The 18,511-nt window shown below is 43.9% G+C and overlaps 2 protein-coding genes across 2 annotated transcripts in view; one reads left to right on the forward strand and one right to left on the reverse strand.

Moving 5' to 3' along the window:
* DOCK1 (dedicator of cytokinesis 1) overlaps window positions 1–18,511 on the reverse strand; it is a 484,728-nt gene that overhangs the window by 215,714 nt on the left and 250,503 nt on the right. The gene's annotated exons all lie outside the window — the stretch shown is intronic.
* FAM196A (family with sequence similarity 196, member A) overlaps window positions 12,478–18,511 on the forward strand; it is a 60,481-nt gene continuing 54,447 nt past the window's right edge. Inside the window, 1 exon segment of the mRNA XM_012655363.1 lies at window positions 12,478–12,528. The gene's annotated coding sequence lies outside the window, so the exon portion shown is untranslated.

Below are 18,511 nucleotides of genomic sequence, written 5' to 3' on the forward strand. Positions count from 1 at the left end.
TACACAGCGGCACAAAAGTCAACCTTTGCATTTCCTTAACCCAAGGCTCCATGTCCTTGGGAAGCTGGACAGAACAGAGCTGCAGACCCTTGCAGCCCTACTAAGACAAACTAAAATTAAAATGAGATTTATTGAGCAGGCTCTCGGTGGAATTTCTCTGCTCAGAGGTTCTGCATACTTGGGTGTGGGTGCCGACAGGCGGAGGTGAGCTTGTACACTGACAATTGTCTTTGCAATCCCCAGGACACCTTGAAGTTCTTCCCATAAATTCTATGTGTAACATCTAATTGTGGGACATGTTTCTTTTTACATCACATTCGATGGAGCATCTACTGTATGAATCATTTTCTTGCGCTTGTACTACTTGCCTGTTTTTTTAAATCCATCATTTTAGAATGAAAGGCTGCTCCGTCCAAGGAGAGCAGAAAGAATGGATTTGATGGCTACCCATGGGCATCCACGTCCAGGGACATGACATGCTGTATTTTTAGTTCTGACAGTGGGTTGAGATCAACCCTCACCCCCATGTCTACGCATGTCCTGCAAGCCACCCCAGGTTCCCAGAGGACACGCAGGCCCCCCGGCTCTGCTCTCCACACACCTTCATCTTGTCCTGGCTCCTGTTTTCAATCTCCAATCTTGAATGATATTTTCCCACACAGGATAACCTCAAATTCTGCTTTCTCTTAGGAGAATCCAAGGTAGGCCCTAAAACATGCACACATACACTTGCATTTTCCCTCTTAAACCCCAAAGGCAAGCTCAATCTTCTCCTAACTTCTTTGAGTTAAACATTCAGACTCATCAAGGGAAATCTCAGTATAAAGAATATGAAACTGGTTCTCAAAGCTGCCACTCGTGGGTTGAAGTGAAGTAAAAAGTCAAAGAATTGCCTCTGGATATTCAAAGGAATTTCAGTGCTTCCAAGAGTTATGTAGTGAGAAGAGAAATTCAAATATGCTTCCTTCAGTTAAACACACTTGAGAAAAATGCAATGTAGGTTAAGCTTCTCATTGCTAGGTAAATAAAAAGCCACCACCTAAGAGAGACTGTGTTAACTACCAATGGGTAAGTTATAGCACTATGCCCAGTGAACTAATTTTAAGCAATAAAGGAGCTCCATAGTCTCAATGATAGGCAGCACAAAGATATTGCTGCATAAAATTAAATTAAAAGTTTATTTTGTGTCTTTAGGGAATATCATGAAATATTCACAGGTGATATAGTACTGACAAATTTTAAAGTAGGGTGAAAACGCACAATGAGGTTTGATGAATGCAATGATCACTATGTCATTTTTTTGGCATGGTTTTAAAAAAATGACACCAGCTTGTCACTGGCTCCTTGATAATATTCAAATCTGAGGCATTAAAAATAACATTAAAAAGGATATCTGACTATTAATTCTTCTGTGAAAAAATTTCTATTAAGCCAATACTTCATCATTTTTCACATGGTTTACAAAGAACAATTATAGAAACTTAATTATCGCAATTGTTTGTAAACCATCAAAAAAAAAATCTTATCAGTCATCATAACAACTTCAGTACTAAAAGCTTACAGCAAAGATATTCCATTTGGTTGCATAAGTCAGTAAGAGATGAAAATCCAATATTGACTGTCCAGTACTGTCTTGTCCAGGGTTCTCTCAGGGGGATCGTGGAAGGGCAAAGGAACTGAACGAACACGACTGTCCCTTTGAAGCAATTACTGTATGTTGGTTCCAATACCTAGAGTATTCCCATGACTGGGAAAGCAAAATTCTTCTGGTTCACTATGACAAAGATGTTGCTATCTCCAGTTGTTTGTGATTGTTGTTGTTTTCCAAGAATGCGAATCTTCAGGCATGGAATTACTGTTTGTTACTCAAATACTAACAGATGAATCACTCCTTCACCATACTCCTTACAAGAAGTAATCTTTGATAGAATATCCTCCTCTGATTCTGCCCAAATCCCAGATGAAGCAGAGTTAGCCTAGAATCCAGTGTCCATGAGAAGTGGGAGGCAAAAACACTGTATTCACTTGTGATGAACTGAATGCTTTAATTCATTCTTAAAATTTGGGTCTGCATAGGGTATCAAAAGTCTGCCAGACAACTTATGCTACAAAATAGGAGTCAGGAAACCATAGCCTGTGGACCAAATCTGGCCCACCTCCTGGTTTAGAAAGTTCTATTGAAAACTCAGTAATTGCTCATTTGTCTATACATTGTCCATAGCTGCTTCCTGCTTCAACGGCAGAGGTGGGTGTTCACAACCTCTAAAATGTTACGATCTTATGCTCTGCAGAGTCTAAAATATTTATAATGTAATTCTTTAAGAAAAACTTTGCAACACCTGCTATAAACTGTTTTTTCAATCAATACATAGGGAACAAAGTCAGTTGCCTATTAAGGCAATCCCCAAATCGGAGACTCATCCATGTTCTCAACATGCACAAGAATGAATGCTGTTCCGTTTTCCTAGGAAAAAAGGAATAGTACCCCAAGTCTTCCAGAAGTGTTACTGCCACATCCAGGTACAAGTTAAGGCCAAGATCCATCTATGTTTTGTCTCAGTAAAAGTTGACCTGTTTATCTTATTTCTGGATCTGGAAACAATTCCTAATCACCTACAACTTCTTGGTAGAGCTTTCTGTGTAAGATTCCTGCCTGACTCAGTCACGCATGTTGACCTCTGTGTGCTGCTTTCCTCACCTGGCAAATGGTGCTGACAACAGTACCTAGTTTCGCAGAGATGCAGGAGGATTAAGGTGCTAATTCTCATAGAGGTCTAGACTATGAGCAGCAAGAAGAACTGGTTAGTATGAACTGAGTTAGTTCAATTAACACTAGAGAAAGGTCATGTTTTTCTTTTTCCCCACAAAGATCCGGCCTGTAGTAACGGTTAGTGGAGAAGAGAACGCACCCCAGATCTGCCCCCAAGTCACTGACAATAGGACCTGAAATGCCAAGACTTCTCATTTATCCAGAGATTGAAATGCATTAGAAGTGAAATATTTAATAAGCCAATATGTTCATTCACATTGGGTGAAGCAGACTGCTATATGGTAGAAACAGGAATAAACTCATTTAAATTGGGCAAGACCTATAGCACTTAGGTGTACTAAGAAAAAGCACCTTAACAAGTTCTGATGTAACAATGTTTTGAAAAGGGGTGCGGGCAAAGACATACAATCCTAATCACTATATAATCAGCTCTCCAGTTTTCAAAGACTGTTAATATGTCATAGTTCATAATGTTACCAAAAGGATGAAAATAAGAGAATGTGTAAAGCACCTAGCATCGTATCTGCCTCCTGGGGAAATACATCAGCTTCTTTATTTATTTTTCTCTGGTTTCTTCTGAATAAGTGCCACCAAGGAGGTTGAGGGGACTTCAGTGAATTTAGAGGACTTATGTTCTGCTCCGATAGCCCAAACCATGTCAAGACTATCTTACTCATGGAACATGTCCAGAAATCCATGAAAAATAATCTTATAAATTGATAGTATATATGTAAATTCATACACTAGTATGTACAAGAATATATGGTAGAGAATGCTTAGTATAATAGACGCTGTTCTAAAAAGTCATGTTTTAAGTAGTTTTTGACAAACCCAATCCCTCTAAGTTCATGAGGAACGGTGGTTATTTGAAGGTAGCTTTAATCAAAATGAACACTTGGTGAAGTGAAACCTGTCAGTTGACTTGCTGGTAAATCACAGGTAAGGAATTCGTTTCAAGTGGGTTATATCCCTGGATGATAACTCTTCTAAAATACCTGATCCTGTTCTGCATTCAAGCATAGAGATTATGCACGCTTGTCAAGAAATAAAGAATAGGGAATTCTATGGTAGACTTTGCATTTTACATGGTATATAGACCTGCTTTAATAGAACTTATTTAAATTACATGCCAAACATTACCCACGTTTCAACACTTGTCATGTGCATTGCAACTTAAGCTGATTCCACTTCAGCAATGTTTCAAAATGTCCTATAAGTACTAGCAAAATGAATATTTCCATCGAAAAAGCAAAACTTGAACAACAAACTGTAGGCATGCCTAATACAGGAAAGAGAAATGTTTCTTCGGAAAGCCACATGCTTTATGCTGTGGGCATCTGCCTCCGTCAGCTTGCACCACCAGGAGGGGTAGTTACTAAACACGTGGCTCTGTGAGGAAAGCTCAGCTTTAATCTGTTTACCCTGATATTTGATTAGCGGTTGTCTAAGTATCAAAGTGAATGCTTGCGATTCGCCCACAGCAACAGAGATGGAATTCCCAGAGCTGAGACCCAGAGCATGAACTAAGCAGACGGAAGCCGCGTTCCTTCGCCCATACTGGAGTGAGAAGCAGAGAAAGCTCCAGAAGTGAAAAAGTTCATTAACACCCAGGGACCAAACAGGAAAGAGCCAATAACTTATGAACCTGCGGGTGAAGATGTTGGCTCTTTACTATTTTCATGGTGTGAATGAATCACAAGTTTTATTTTAAGGGACTTGGAAGTATCATCTGCAATTTCATGTGACAATATTTACTCCACTGGGAAGGGGGAAAAAAAGACCACGAAAATGAATTTCTTCATTTTTGCACCAGCAAACAAAATACATACTCAATAAATTTTACCTTCTACTAAAACTTCAGGGCATAATGCTTGGATAGCCCCAGACATCCTAATACAAGGGTCCTGCTGATTGGATGGAACAAGGTGATCACATCAAATGGGCAGAGAAATCTGAACTTGAGATGGGCCACAGGATGACAGACCCTGTAATGGTGGCAGGTTGAACTGTGGCCAAGAGCGGCCATTTAGGGCATTGTCTATCCCAATCTTTCAAGCCCTCATTCATTTCTTAACTGATTAACCCTAGGTGATCATTTCCAATATTTTACAAATTCTGAAATGAATGTTTGGGGTACACACTGAAAAAACATAAAATGAATAAAAGTTCCCATTAAAAACTTTATACAGATGTCTCTGACAATGCTATTTCATCTTTCTGGTGATTCAATTTCCAAATGCCCTCCTGGAATTTATTTTTTTTAAAAAAACACACTGATTTTCAAGTTTCTTCCTTTACTCCACTAAAATTATCAACCAAGGAACACAAATGAGAAACAGTGCTATATAATTTGCCTCCCCCACTTGAATGAGACGAATGTTCTGGAATCTCAAGACACCTCACCCCTTTCCTTCCCAAGCTACGAAGGCCTAGGGGACCACTCAGAGGCCTCTTCCCAGGGAAGGGAGGGAACCTGCCAGGGAGCTGTAATTGCTGAGACACAAGGATTCACATTAAACCATGACCATTTAGACAACATTCTAAGCATTCTGACTTTCAACTATTATTTTTATAAAAAGAAGAAAAAATACTAAGCAATATTTAGAAACAAAATATTTGCTTTTCTTTGACTCCTAAAAGAAATTAAAATTGTGTAAGAAATGTTTTACAAGTATGTTTTTGATTTTTACATTAACATTACTTAATGCTACACAAGGACTAATAGATGAAAACCCAGAAGTGAGCGTCTAAGGCTGAACACACACTGAGTACAACACAGCTCTCGAATGTGCCAAAACACAAATTAGACAAATTGGAAATGCACAGATCCGCAGCCCGACAGTGCAGTGGAATTAAAGTAACGACCTATTTAATTCTCCAAGGATTCAATGATATGAAAAAGAGAAATATTTATGAAAAACATGAAACTGACAGTCTGCCTGTGACCTTAGAGGTTATCAAACATAACTAGAAATTTTTTTAAAAAGTCTATACTTTGCCTATTTGGAATGTGGTATTTAAGAACAAAATGCTTGCTTCCCAGTGTTCAATAGCTTGCTACCACATCATCCATGATCCATATGACTAAGTGAATACAACATCTAAAGGCAGGTAATCAATGCTTAGACCTAAATCAGCAAAATAATTTATTGCACTGAAAGCATAAAAATGTCAGGGGTAGATAATTAGAATTATATGCACAGCATGTTAGTCATCTTTAAAAAAAATAAATAAATAAAAGCACATATCCTGTCCACTGTGACAGAATCTCAGTGACGAGAGTCCCAAAAGGTTGTTTAGCATAATTGAAGGCCAAGGTATAACAGTATGGGGCCATTATACCTGGTACCAGAAGTGTCCAAAGTGGTCTTTGGTGGTATAGGTAGAATATATACATTGCGATGGGTCATTTTAATAGCTATTATTCAACGAAGAAAACATGTAATAATAGCATTGAAATTATCCTGGGGAAGCTTAGAGTGCTATCCAGATGCAAAACGATTACAGCACATTGCTGTTCCAGTGCCTGTTTTTACTTCCAAGTGTAACTGATACAGTGAGAAGATGAGCTAATAACGATGGAAGGAGACCTCGTCACAGACTCTCTTTAGTCCACCTAGACCTATCACCAGCTTTTTGAGAGCTTGGGAGGAGCACTTAATAATTCTGGTCAGAATCTGTTCCAGCGCAGCATCGAGCAGAACTTGATTTGAATCTAGGCTCCATCACTCTCTAGCTATGTGACCTTGGAGTGAATACTTAACTCTTCTGATCTACTTCTGTGAGAAGAGTTTAACAGTATCTACCTCATGACTGTCTTGTGAGGACTAAAGTAGATAATGCACAAGGGACCAGGTGCACAGCAAAACTCCTGCATCATTACTACCAAAGTGTCATATTCAATGGTGTTTGGGGACAGAAAAAAATAGAATAAGGAGGCTTCCAGTTTCTTCTCCTTCTTTCCTCCAGACATTCTCCGCACCTCCTCCCTGCCTGTGGAGCCTGAGCTGGGAAGAAGGAAATTCCTCCCCTAGCTCCCCCAGGGCAAATGCAGGCCAGGCAGCCCACCCAGCTGTGGGGACACCTCAGGCCTCCCTGCAGCGAGCGCCAAGCTGAGGAAAGGCCCCCTGCGCACCAGGCAGATGGCCTGGGGAAGAGCTGTCAACAACACTCTTAGCACCAGCCAAGTGGATTAGCAGGCCAGACACTGAAATTTGAAGTCAATTCTTACCCCTTCTTGACCTAGTTCTGGTCAAAGGTATCACTCTTTGGCCTGGGATATGAGCTGCTCTATGAGAAGTTGGCTTCGGCAGGCTCAAAGAGATCAGTGGTGTTACCAGGAGGGATTAAGAAAAGTCCATGAGCCAGTGATGAGAGGTGGATAATAAGAAAACCCTAGAGACACCATCACCCAAGACTGACCAAATAAGGGTCAGCAAAACCAAGTATGTGTGCATCATTCCTCAGCGAGTCCACCTGAAAGAAAGGAGGGGCAACTGAATTCCGGGGGCAAAGCCTTGGGGTTTGATCAGAACCCTGAAAATGAGGGTTTCTGAGGGTGAGGGAGGAGAGATCAGAAACCTGTGTCTACACTTCCTCACTCGCCGTGTAGCACTGCCTCTGTTGTGTGATGTGTGAAAGAAAACCTAGAGCTACTTTTGTTCTCTTTAAAAATAAAAACACTCCATTTCCTACAGACAAACTAGATTCACAATGATGCATTATATAGAAAACCAGGAATTTCCAGTAGTCTTCACAATGTTCAGTTTTTCCAAAACAAATTTTATTCCAAGCCAATAAACCATCTCCAGTCTCTCATCATGGAAGGAAAAGAAGACTAAGGGTGTGGAGTATCCAGGAGCATGGACCAGCACTTCCAAATAGGTGCCAGGACAATGGAAGAGCCACAGGCAGAGGGCTTTATACAAAGGGAGAGCCTTAAATCACAAATAAGGCTGGGCGTCGTGGCTCATGCCTGTAATCCTAGCACTCGGAAGTCCAAGGCAGGAGAATTGCTTGAAGCCAAGAGTTTAAGACCAGCTTGAGCAAGAGCGAGACCTCTTCTCTACAAAAAATAGGAAAATTAGCTGGGCATAGTGGTGTGCGCCTATAGTCCCAGCAACTCGGGAGGCTAAGGCAGGAGGATCGCTTGAGCCCGGGAGTTCGAGGCTGCAGTGAGCTATAATGATGCCACTGTGCTCCAGCCTGGGTGACAGAGTTAGGTGCTGTAGCAAAGAGAAAGAAAAGAAAGAAAGAAAAGAAAGGAAGAAAGGAAGGAAGGAGGAAAGAAGGAGAGAAAGAAGGAAGGAAAGGATGGAAGGAAGGGAGGGAGGAATGAAGAGAGAGAGAGAGAGAGAGAGAGAGAGAGAGAAAGAAAGAAAGAAAGAAAGAAAGAAAGAAAGAAAGAAAGAAAGAAAGAAAGGAAAAGAAAGAAAGAAAGAGAAAGAAAGAAAGAAAGGGGAGAGTAAATGCTTGAACTGGGTATGATGAAGGAAATGATTCACAAAGGCTTCTGACTAGTCATCTGGGCAAAAGATGAGGCTTCGCCAGGGTGCCCTTCGAGCAGTCTGCCCATCTTGTCCTTGAAAGAGAAGGCTAAAACAACCTCATGTTACTGGTCTCCACCCTCCAGGTTTAAGTCATGTGCACCTTATCTTTCTTTTGTAGGAGTTGAGCATGGGCAGATCTGTTACTACAGCTTCTGAACAGGAGGATGGAACCTGCTCATCACAGACTTAGGCTCAACTCAGAGACACTTCAGAACATTAACATAGGAGGCAGGAAAATCATTCCCAAAGTGAACTCTGTCATGGTTGCATCTGAGCATTGAGAGGGCAATTGTTATCAGTAGCCTCCCAAAAAAGGAAGTTCTCATGTGTAGCTGAACCAGAAGTCTCATCTACGGCAGCAGCCCATCTGCAGACATCTCTCCTCTTTCTCTTACAATGGGTTTTGGAGAGGAAATGGCTTCAGCAGATACGAGTTAATCTCACTGACTGGTTCATTTAAAGGGATGGATTATTGGGGAACATGTGTGTAGATGCTGCAATGACATAATGTTCAGACAGAATGGAATCACCCTAAGACAGAGAAAATATCAATGAATTTTTATATGTTTACAGAACTGGGTAACCACCTAGTGTAAGAGACAGAATAATCCAGTGCCAATGACGGTACTGTGCCTCTGTGCAATTACTATGCCCCAGAAGTAAGCCCCATTCTGACATTTACCACCAATGATAAGGCTATCAAATTCTTGGACTCCATTTAAATGGAATCCCATGATATATACACTTGTGTCTACCTTCTTGTGCTCTGCATAATATTTGTGAAAGTCACCCATGCTTCTGCATGCATCAGCAGTTAGTGCTTTTTTGCTGCTGTATAGTAAGCCACTATATGACAAAACCAAGAAATTCTTATCCATTCTACTGCTGATAGGTATTTGGGTTATTTCCAATTTGCAACTGATATAGACTATCCCTTTACGAATATTCTTGAACATCTTTGACTTGTATATTCTTGGGCTTTTTTAATGTTGACATTGAGACCTCAAACTTACTATATTATACAGTTGGAATTCTAGGAATTCACCATATAACACCTGCACATTTCCAAAAAGGGGGCGAAAGAGGAGAGTTGGATATTTTTCTTAGATAGCTATCTCGTTCTTTCTAGTATTTTTGTTCTTTAGGTGCCTCTGCTTTTAGGAAATCCCATCTGAAAAGTAAGTATTTTCCCCTTTGCAAGTCCATCGTTTTCAACAAATCTGAAGCAAAATATATTTAAAAAAACAATTTATACCTCATTGATTCCTAAAATGAATCTACTCTCTATCAAGTTTCACTTTTTTCCTGAGGAAGCTGAACACAATGACTCATTCTAGATCTTAAAAATATGCATATGCCCCATGCATAAAAAAAAAAAGAAAGAAAGAAATGCAACGGGGATCTGTGGGCAGGAAGATGGCTGAATCTCCCTTCGTCCCCAGCCCCTAGCACAATGCTTGCTTTAAAGATTGTAGCATCATAACATACCAACCCCTATCTATGAGTAGCCAAAGGTATGGTGAGACAAGTTTTCATCAATATTTTGATTTGTGATGCTGAATACTTGAACTTAAGTAATACAATAGGTAAATGGTTTCTTACTTCAAAAAAAGGAAAGGACACCAATGATTTTAATAGACTTAGCAAAACATCGAACATCTCCTAGACAAACGAACAACTCAAAGCAGTCCTGATGATGCTATGAAGTTCAATTAAACTCTCCTCTTCATATAAGTGGATTTTCTAACCTGCCAATTACAGCTTTTCATTTTCTTCTTAGAGTTATACATCATGCAGATCTCAAATAACAATGTCCTTAGAGCTATTTTCTTGCCAGCTCACAGTGCCACCTGTGGCTGAGCTCTGCCTTGCTTCGCATGCATTTACACTTACATGTTTTCACTCATGGCCTCTAAAACTTTGGCTTTCTGTTATCACCAGCACAATTTCCATGTTTCCTGGCAGCTTTGTTTACAGTGACAGGTTTAAAAGATGGAAGGTAGATTGCAATTTTATGGATATGTAATAAAGCAAGATTTACAGAAAGTTCTGCAGATGTCTAGGAGAATTACTACAGCCCAAAGTCACAACAGTACATTCTCGGGGGGAACAAGGAAATAGGCTGAAAATCAGGCTCGGAGGATCTGAGTTACAAAGGACAATAAAGAAGGGTGGGGTGGGCAGAATTTGGACCTAGAGGCTAAGGACTCCCTTTCTGGGCATATCTGCATCCCCAGTGATGGTGAAGTTATATCCCAAAGGACACTGAGAGGTAAGAGTGAAATAGAGGGCATTTTAGAATGTTTTTCTTCTGGAATGTCTGGACACTTTGCCCCAAGCATTCACACGTAAATAAAGCATTTCTTATAAAGCTATTTACAAAGAACAAACACTATGTAAAGTACAGTGCTAGGCTCAGCTCAGCTCAATGAACAAGGACAGAGCAATGTCTTGGCCCCAGGCTCAGGGCTGGTACTTGGTGCAGGGACTCAGGGATGTACAGGCAGAGGTGTGTGCCCACTGACATGTCTGGTGAGGTGGGTGGGTGGGTGACTGGACTTCCACTTGTCCTCCTAATTCATTCTCCAAAGCCTGCCACCATCCTCGGGTCCACCATTTCTTTGTCCTTTTCTGAGAAATAAACTAATAAATGTGGCTACTCACAAGTATGTTCTAAGCGAAAATTCAAGGGGTCAGGACACATGTGGCCATCTGGCTGCTTAGTCCCAGGCCCAGGCCCCAGGGCCTGCCAGGCATCAGCAAGGCCCCTGGGCCTGCTGCTCTCAGCTCAGAAGACCTAAAACACTCTGGTGGATGGGGAACTTAAGGCGGGGAAGAGGATATAGCTCCTTGAGCATCGTAAATCTTCTCCCTCCCCAAGTGAACTTAGCTTGGCCCCAAACAAACTCAGCATATACCGTGTGGTATCTGCAGGTGGGTGGTGTGTGTGTGTGTGTGTGTGTGTGTGTGTGTGTGTGTGTGTATGGTGGGGAGCGGTCCTAACTAAGAGTGACAGTGGCGCCTGCTCTGGAGTGTCCCTAAATGTTAGCATGCAACAGACTAGGCAGGCCCTCCCACTTCTGTCCTCAGGCCACTCACAGCTGCTCTGCCTTCCTGTCCCCATTTGGAGGGGCCGATTCCAGGCTGGACTCAGCACTGAAAGGAACCTGACCCTGGCCTCTACAAACCAGCAACCTGCAGGTGAGGGGCAGGCGCCTAAGGTACCTCTACCCTGCGCGCCTGGTTTTCAAAGCCCCTCAGGGCTGGGCCGGCTGGCATGGCAGGCAGCCATCGAGTGGGGTCCCCAGCGACCCTCATCCCGGGAGAAAACACGGTGTCCCCCGCCTGCCAGCTGCTCCGGAGGCGGCTCCAGGATAGACTCAACAAGTTCCCGGGCCGCGCAGCGCCGCCTGCAGCCCAGAAACGCTGAGGACGCGCCGCGGTGGAGCCCCGCACGCAGGCGGCAGCCGGCAGCCGGCAGCCGGCAGCAGCTCCTTCCACCTCCTCCTCCTCCGGCTCCGGCGTCGGCGGGAGGGGGCTCCTCCACTGCCTCCAGATCCCTCACCCCACGCACGCGGCCCGGCCAGGCCCGGCCCCGCACCGCCCCCGCCCCGTGGGGCCCGGGGCTCCGCCCGCTTCGGTGCCGGCCGGGCGCACAGGCGGCAGGCGCGCGGCTCGGGGCGCCCTCTCCTCTGGCCGCCCGGCTTGGCGGAGTAGCTGGGACCCGGGAGCCGCTGCAAGGACTTCCCTCCTGCTCTCTCCCCCGCCCCGCCCCCGCCTCGCGTCCCCGGCGCGGAGATCTCGCCGAAGACAATTGCAGTAAATGAGGACATCGGAGGAGCACGAAGCCGGGTGGCTGTGGCTGGCTCCGCCGCGCTGCGAGCGAGCGAGCGCGCGGGCGTCCCCGGAGCCGGCCGAGCCGCTGCCTCCCCGCGCGCGTCGCTGAGCCGGGCCGGAGGGACGCGAGCTGCGGCGCGGGGGCCGGCCGGGCCGGGAGGGCCGGGCCGGCGGCGGTGGAAGGGGCGGGCGGCGGGCGCGCAGCCGGCCAAGTCCCCGGAGCCGAGCCTTCCTCCGCGCGAGCCCGGCGAGTCTTGCCGCGGATGCTCCTGCCGGAGTGCTCCGTGCCGCGCCAGGCTTGCCAGGGTCCGCGGCGAGACATGCCCGAGCCAGGTGCTGCACCGACCTCGACTTATCTATAAGCAGCGGAAGGTAAGCGGAGCCCTCGTGCCCTCCTCCCGCGCCCCGGCGCCCGCTGCACTTGGCCGCGGGTAGAGTACTGCCCGGACGGGCTCCGACCCCGGCTCGGGCGCACGCACTCAACCCTAAACCAGCTTCACGGGGACTCGGCGGCGCCCGGGGCCAGGACACACCGGTGCAAGCGGCAGCAGACGCGGCGGCGGGCACGGGCAGGGGCGGGGGTCGAGGTTATGCAACCGCATGTGGCGCGGCCAGGTCGCCAAGGGGCGTCTGGCAACTTTGGCGACGGCCGGGAGGAGTGGGGCTGCGTGTCTGCGATGTCGGTTCTAGACAAACGCCACAGCTTCGCGAGCGCCCGACAGCCTTAGGCAGGCAGAACTGGGGGATCCGGGGGCGGTCGTCTCCCCGGAACATTTCGAGGCTTTTAAGTATTTTCCAAACTAAAGCGAACTGGAAAGTAGGGCTCATTAACTTCGGGTGGGGGTAAGTCGGAGCAGAGGGGCCCTGACACCAGCTACTAAGGAGAGGCGCAAGCAGCGGCGAAGGCAGATGCCCACGTGAAATGCCCGTCGCCTCCGCTCGCTTGGGTTGGCATCTTCCCGGGGCTGCGGGCTGGGGTCGGCGCCCGCAGGGTTTCGGGGTGCCTGGCATCCCGCGTCAGCCAGGGACAGGTGTGGGAAACCAAGCGATGCTGCAGACCTAGTGAGTGGGCGAGCTGGCAGAGGGCAGGAGGGAAGAGGGAGCCCCCACGGGCTAGCCAGGGGCCGGCAGTGCCTTGAGTCCAAAGTCAAGAGCGAGAGTCTGCATCTTGCTGGTTCATGCTCAGGGTTCCAGGCTGGCCTCTCCACTGCTTCGATAAAGAGCCTTTCCCTTTGACCTCAGCATTCTACTACCAAAAATATGCCACAGGGAGATGGAGCCAGTGATAAAGGGATGCCAGGAGTGGGGGAGGAGAGCAGCCTCTGGAGTAAACAGGGGAGAAAATGGGTGCGTTTTGCTCATCTACAAAGCAGAGCTCCTGCCCTGACCCCTCGCCTGCTGCCAGTCTGTGCTGGGGGGCGCTGGACGCCCTCCTGGGCCCTCAAGGGAGAAGCAGCAGTGAAGCAGTTTAATTTGACCTTGTCTGCTTTGGCGCTTAAATTCTGCGGAAGCATCCCGAGGTGAAACTGCAAGAGTAGGAAGGAACTTTGGGAGAGCCGTGCCTTGGCTAGGAACCCAAGTGATCATTTCAGAAGACTACAGCTCAGGCTAGCAGAGAGTCCAGATTCAGGGTCCCGGGTTCACACACTTGAAGGATTTCCCCTGAACAAGGACTTGCTGGGGCAGTTACCTTTCCATATCCCAGTGGGGGGAAGTGTCAAGGTTACAGCACTGGGCACTTGATTTAAAAATACCACCCAAATCACAAGACCCAGACCATTCCTGATGAGTAGTACATATATGAAAATGAAACAACCCTTATTAAGTTTATGCTACAGATTTAGCAGAAAGTAACCATCATTTCACTATGCAGAGGTGGCAAGTGCTGTTTTTTTACTACACATTGTGCTATTTATTACATTCACATCCTGTTGACTGTTACTTTTCAAAGTTCATATTTATCTTTGCAATTTTTTGCAATAATGATTGGCAAACATGCTCCCAGGAGAAATGGAAGTCCTGCCATCTGCATGCCTCACCAGATATTGATAATTTACTATACATGTTTACTACTTACATTAGATGGCACTGCTCCTCACCATGGTTTTATCAGAGGCGCATTTGGAGGAAAAAAAGCAAAAAATCTAGCACAGCTATCACTAATTGCATGATTTTGCATAAATTATGTTAGCTACAGTTTTGTTTTCTTCACTTCACTAAATTCATCATTTCCAAAAAGACAGAATGATTTGGATAGATTTCTTTAGCTAAATGAAAGACCTTTACTTAAATACAAGATGCCCTTGAAAAGGAAAATATGCCTTTAAACTTATATTACAGTTGCCACGACTTCATATTTTATCACTGTGATTAAGACTTTGAGCTTTCATGTAAATCAGGTCTATTATCCTATTGAGAAACGTAACTACTGGTTAAGAAATAGGCTAATAAGGCAAAGGCTAGAAAGCTCCATGTTTGCACAAAGAGCTTTCTAAAAGCTCTATGGAAAGCTGGATACTCTATTATTCGATTGACTTTCAGGGCTTTTCTGTTTTGCTACAATTGTTTTCTCCCATGGCAGGATAAGGAATTTTTGTCTTTTGTTTCTCCCTCTATAGGGAAAAATTTTTAAATAAATAAATAAAAGACTTGTACATGAAAGACATCTGTCTACAAGGAAGACTCCTACACATTGAAATAAGCAGTCCCCAAATAAAAACGATAAATGATTCTCTGAAATAACAGTTGATCACAACAGAGTGGCTGGACAGACTCATTCATGTAGCTAGACATTTGTATTCTCGTTTGCTCCAACTCATGACTGTGTCCTTTAGAGAAATAACTACTGAACTCTCTTGTATGAGCAGGTTACTTATGTGGGGGCCAGGATGCTTCTCAGAGAATGATGATAAGGAAATAACCACAGCTGCATCACAAAGTAGCAGTGCTATGGACAGGCATTCGTAGAGGCAAGTGGTGACAGGTTCACCAATGATTTTTATTCTAAGGCTCTGGACCAACCCACCAGATACCTGGGCAGATGCGTATCAAGGGTGCTGCTGAATCGATCAGTGGCACCCAAGAAGCCTGGGTGAACAGGCAGATTCTACATACCCGAGGCAGAGCACGGTCGTTCTGGGAATGTGAGGTTCCAAAGACTCCCCAGATAAAACTAGTGTCATTATTTTAAATAGTTGCTTCGTTAGTGTCAAGAACAACATCCCTTACCCACCGTAATTCTACTGAGACCTATATTCCCAACCTGAAATTAGCTGACGTAATTTATAAAGCAGATCCTTTTTAGTCTCCTCACATATTTGATTTTAATATCTCATAACATTATGGAGTGACTTCAATATTTTAAACCAAAATTTGATATGATTGATACTACATGACAACACTTTCATTACCATGAAATTCCTATACAAACATTTAGAGAAGTCTTTCTTATACTTGTACTAATCTGTGATGTGCATGTAATAAAACTTCATTACTTTGAATCAATTTATTTTAAAAATATTTTTTCTTATGTATTAAGGATAGAATATAGAATTGCAGGAACCATGGTGCAAGGACCCTGACAGAATTCCTATAAACAAGTTGTTTGCACAACATCTTATGTTAACCAGTATGCCGTACAAAGTACACATTTGAACCTCTGGACCATGACAATGTGTCTATTTCAGATTCTAGGTATCTCCAGACAACCAAGAATCTTACCTCACAGATTAAGAAAAACCATAACTGCAGAAACATTTCCTGGTTCCAAATTCAAGTCCTTTCAGAGACCCCTCTACTGTAAGTCATAGGTTGTTCAGTGTGAATTGGAGTCATATATACTTCAGACATTAATCAAATCACACTGAATGAGTTGAGGGACCTTGAGGTGTACAAAGATACTATCACATAACCAGTCATTATCTAAATAAAAACAAAACATTCTAACCTGACAGTTCTGTGTCTTTCTGCTGAGTACATATTCCCAGCTAAAACTTGGACTCAGAGAAAATTAACTTGAATATAGAAAGCAGATATTAGGGACAAGAAGGAAATATGTTTCTAAATTACTCTATAAACCTTTTGGCTAACACCGTATTTCAAAGGAATTTGGAAGGAACTCTCTCCAGAGGCATTGTTTGTGAATATCGCTTTTATAGAAGATTGAACTGCTTATTCAAAGTATTGCACATCCAAAGACATGTTCTCTTTACCACATGATCCTCTTGTTAGGAAGTTTGAGCAAGAACAGACAAGAAAGATTCATCCTTGCACAGTGCACATTCACATGAGTTACATTACTCTAGCCAGTGCAGTGGTGAAGAAACTCTTTAAAAAATCATAACAGCATGTCAGAATGTTTGTTGAAGTCTATATTGTAGTTACGGTGGAAAATTCCAATTCAAACCTTAATAATCTAGCTTTGGGCATAAAATGAAATGCAGTAAACTACAGCATATGAAAGACATGAGAAGGGGGCTATGGGATGCTGAAAATATTACAAACAGCCTTGCACATAAAAGTTGCTCTCTCTCCACCGCAGTGCTCCAGAAAGAAAGAGGAAAAAGTTCAGGCTGATGGTATGGGGGCCTCTTTCTGCTCAGCTGAGGAACCACCATGGGGGTGCACCGTACACACTGCCAACCTTAATGAAATTGAGCAATCTTCATGCTTCTAGGTCATTCCACTGGTGATGTGGGTCCCTCTACCCTCGTTCTTCTCTGAGAGGTATTTGTCAATTGCCCAGTTATTTTTTTTATCTTTTCTATATGTATACTTAGCAGTTAGATTCTAGACACTTCACACTGCCTGCATTTTGCATAGTAAATTCTGCCTATTTTTGTAGTAAGTGATGATTTTAGCATCCTTGAAAATGTAGTGAAACTATAAAATCTGGGCTCTTAAAACGGGGCAAGCATAGGGAAGGTAGATTGATACGCAGATGGCTTTGTTCAGAAAGGACGTTTGATTCATGGAAATGTACTAAGCAGTAGCTGCAGTGGCCAAGGCGATGTGTAAGGTGTTACAAGACCAGGTGAGAGGTCCCTAAGAAGCTCTAGTCCAGGAGGAGGGGAAGAAATGCAAGGAAGTAACAAGCCCCTCAAGACTCACAGGAGGTAGAATTGGGGTAGGAGGGTACAAGGAGAGAGTGATGTCCTGGCCCACTCTGAAGGTGAAGGTTGAGACAGGACCCCTGGGCCCAGTACACAGAAGTCCTGGGGCTAACGCCAGGTGGTAAGATGCTCAGAGCTAGAGATTTGTATGGGAAGAGTGAGAAGGGACATTTGGCAAAAGTTTAGGTGCTGGGATCAGAGAGGGAGACACAGCTTGAAGCCAGTTTGAGGAGAACCAGCAGGGCAAGAGGGGCTTCTGTTCATTCAGTGTTTTGAGTAAGAAAATATATTTTCAGAAGATTAAGTCTTGATCTCTAGAGAAGATAAAGCAGAGAAGAGGAATTGGAAAATAGTTAGGGAGGTGAGAATTAACTAGTACCAAACGTGACTGGTGACACTGGGAATTTACATATGGGAGCAGCTTTCAGAGAAGCACTCCAGCTGGCAACTGGTGAAGAAGGGGTTAAAGATGCTGCCCAAGGCCAATAAGGTGCTGGGTGATTTTAACGGAAACAGAAGAAGTCTGGGAGTCTGGGCAGGAGCAGGGGGAAAGATACGATTACTTTTACAAATTTAAGTGTGAGTTTTCAACTGGAAATATTTTAAAAAATAAGTTTTTCGTCGTCTCTTACTTCTTAGAACTTCCATGAGAAATACTTTCAAATAGGAGGAAAAGGGACCAAGAGATTGACAACATAAAGAAATCCTTAAAGGGCTAAGCACAGTTCTATCTTGTAACAGGTGCTTAATAAATATTTAATGAGGCAATTAACAATAAACCTAGTCAGTCATCTTGCTAGAAATCCAGGGAATCCTGATAGGGAAATAAATGTTCTTTGCCATTTCAAGTTATACTTTTTTTGCAGTAGAAATTAAAGGAAACATCATAAGAAGTTGGGAAAGAGGAGGCATGCTTCCAGAGATGCCCGTACAGTGTTTAGAAAAGAAAAAGGACCAAAGGGTTGTGTTCTTCTACCACTACACTCAACCTCAGTCATTTCCTTAGGTGAAAATTCACTTGAGTAGAAGTGAGTTTTTAAAGAAAGAACGTCTTTGAATTTAGTGACCTAGTATTAGAGTAAAAAAAAAAAAAAAAACAATGAGAAATAAGAAAACATATCTTGCTACAATCACAAAGATCAATGTTTTCATACCCCCAATGCTGACGTTTGGGGTTCAGAGGAATTTTCACTAGACCTTCACCAGAAAACTAGGGAGTTCACTGGGCTGGCTGGAGACAACCC

Source organism: Propithecus coquereli, unplaced genomic scaffold, assembly GCF_000956105.1.
Source record: "Propithecus coquereli isolate 6110/MARCELLA unplaced genomic scaffold, Pcoq_1.0 Scaffold473, whole genome shotgun sequence".
Taxonomy (NCBI): Eukaryota; Metazoa; Chordata; class Mammalia; order Primates; family Indriidae; genus Propithecus; species Propithecus coquereli.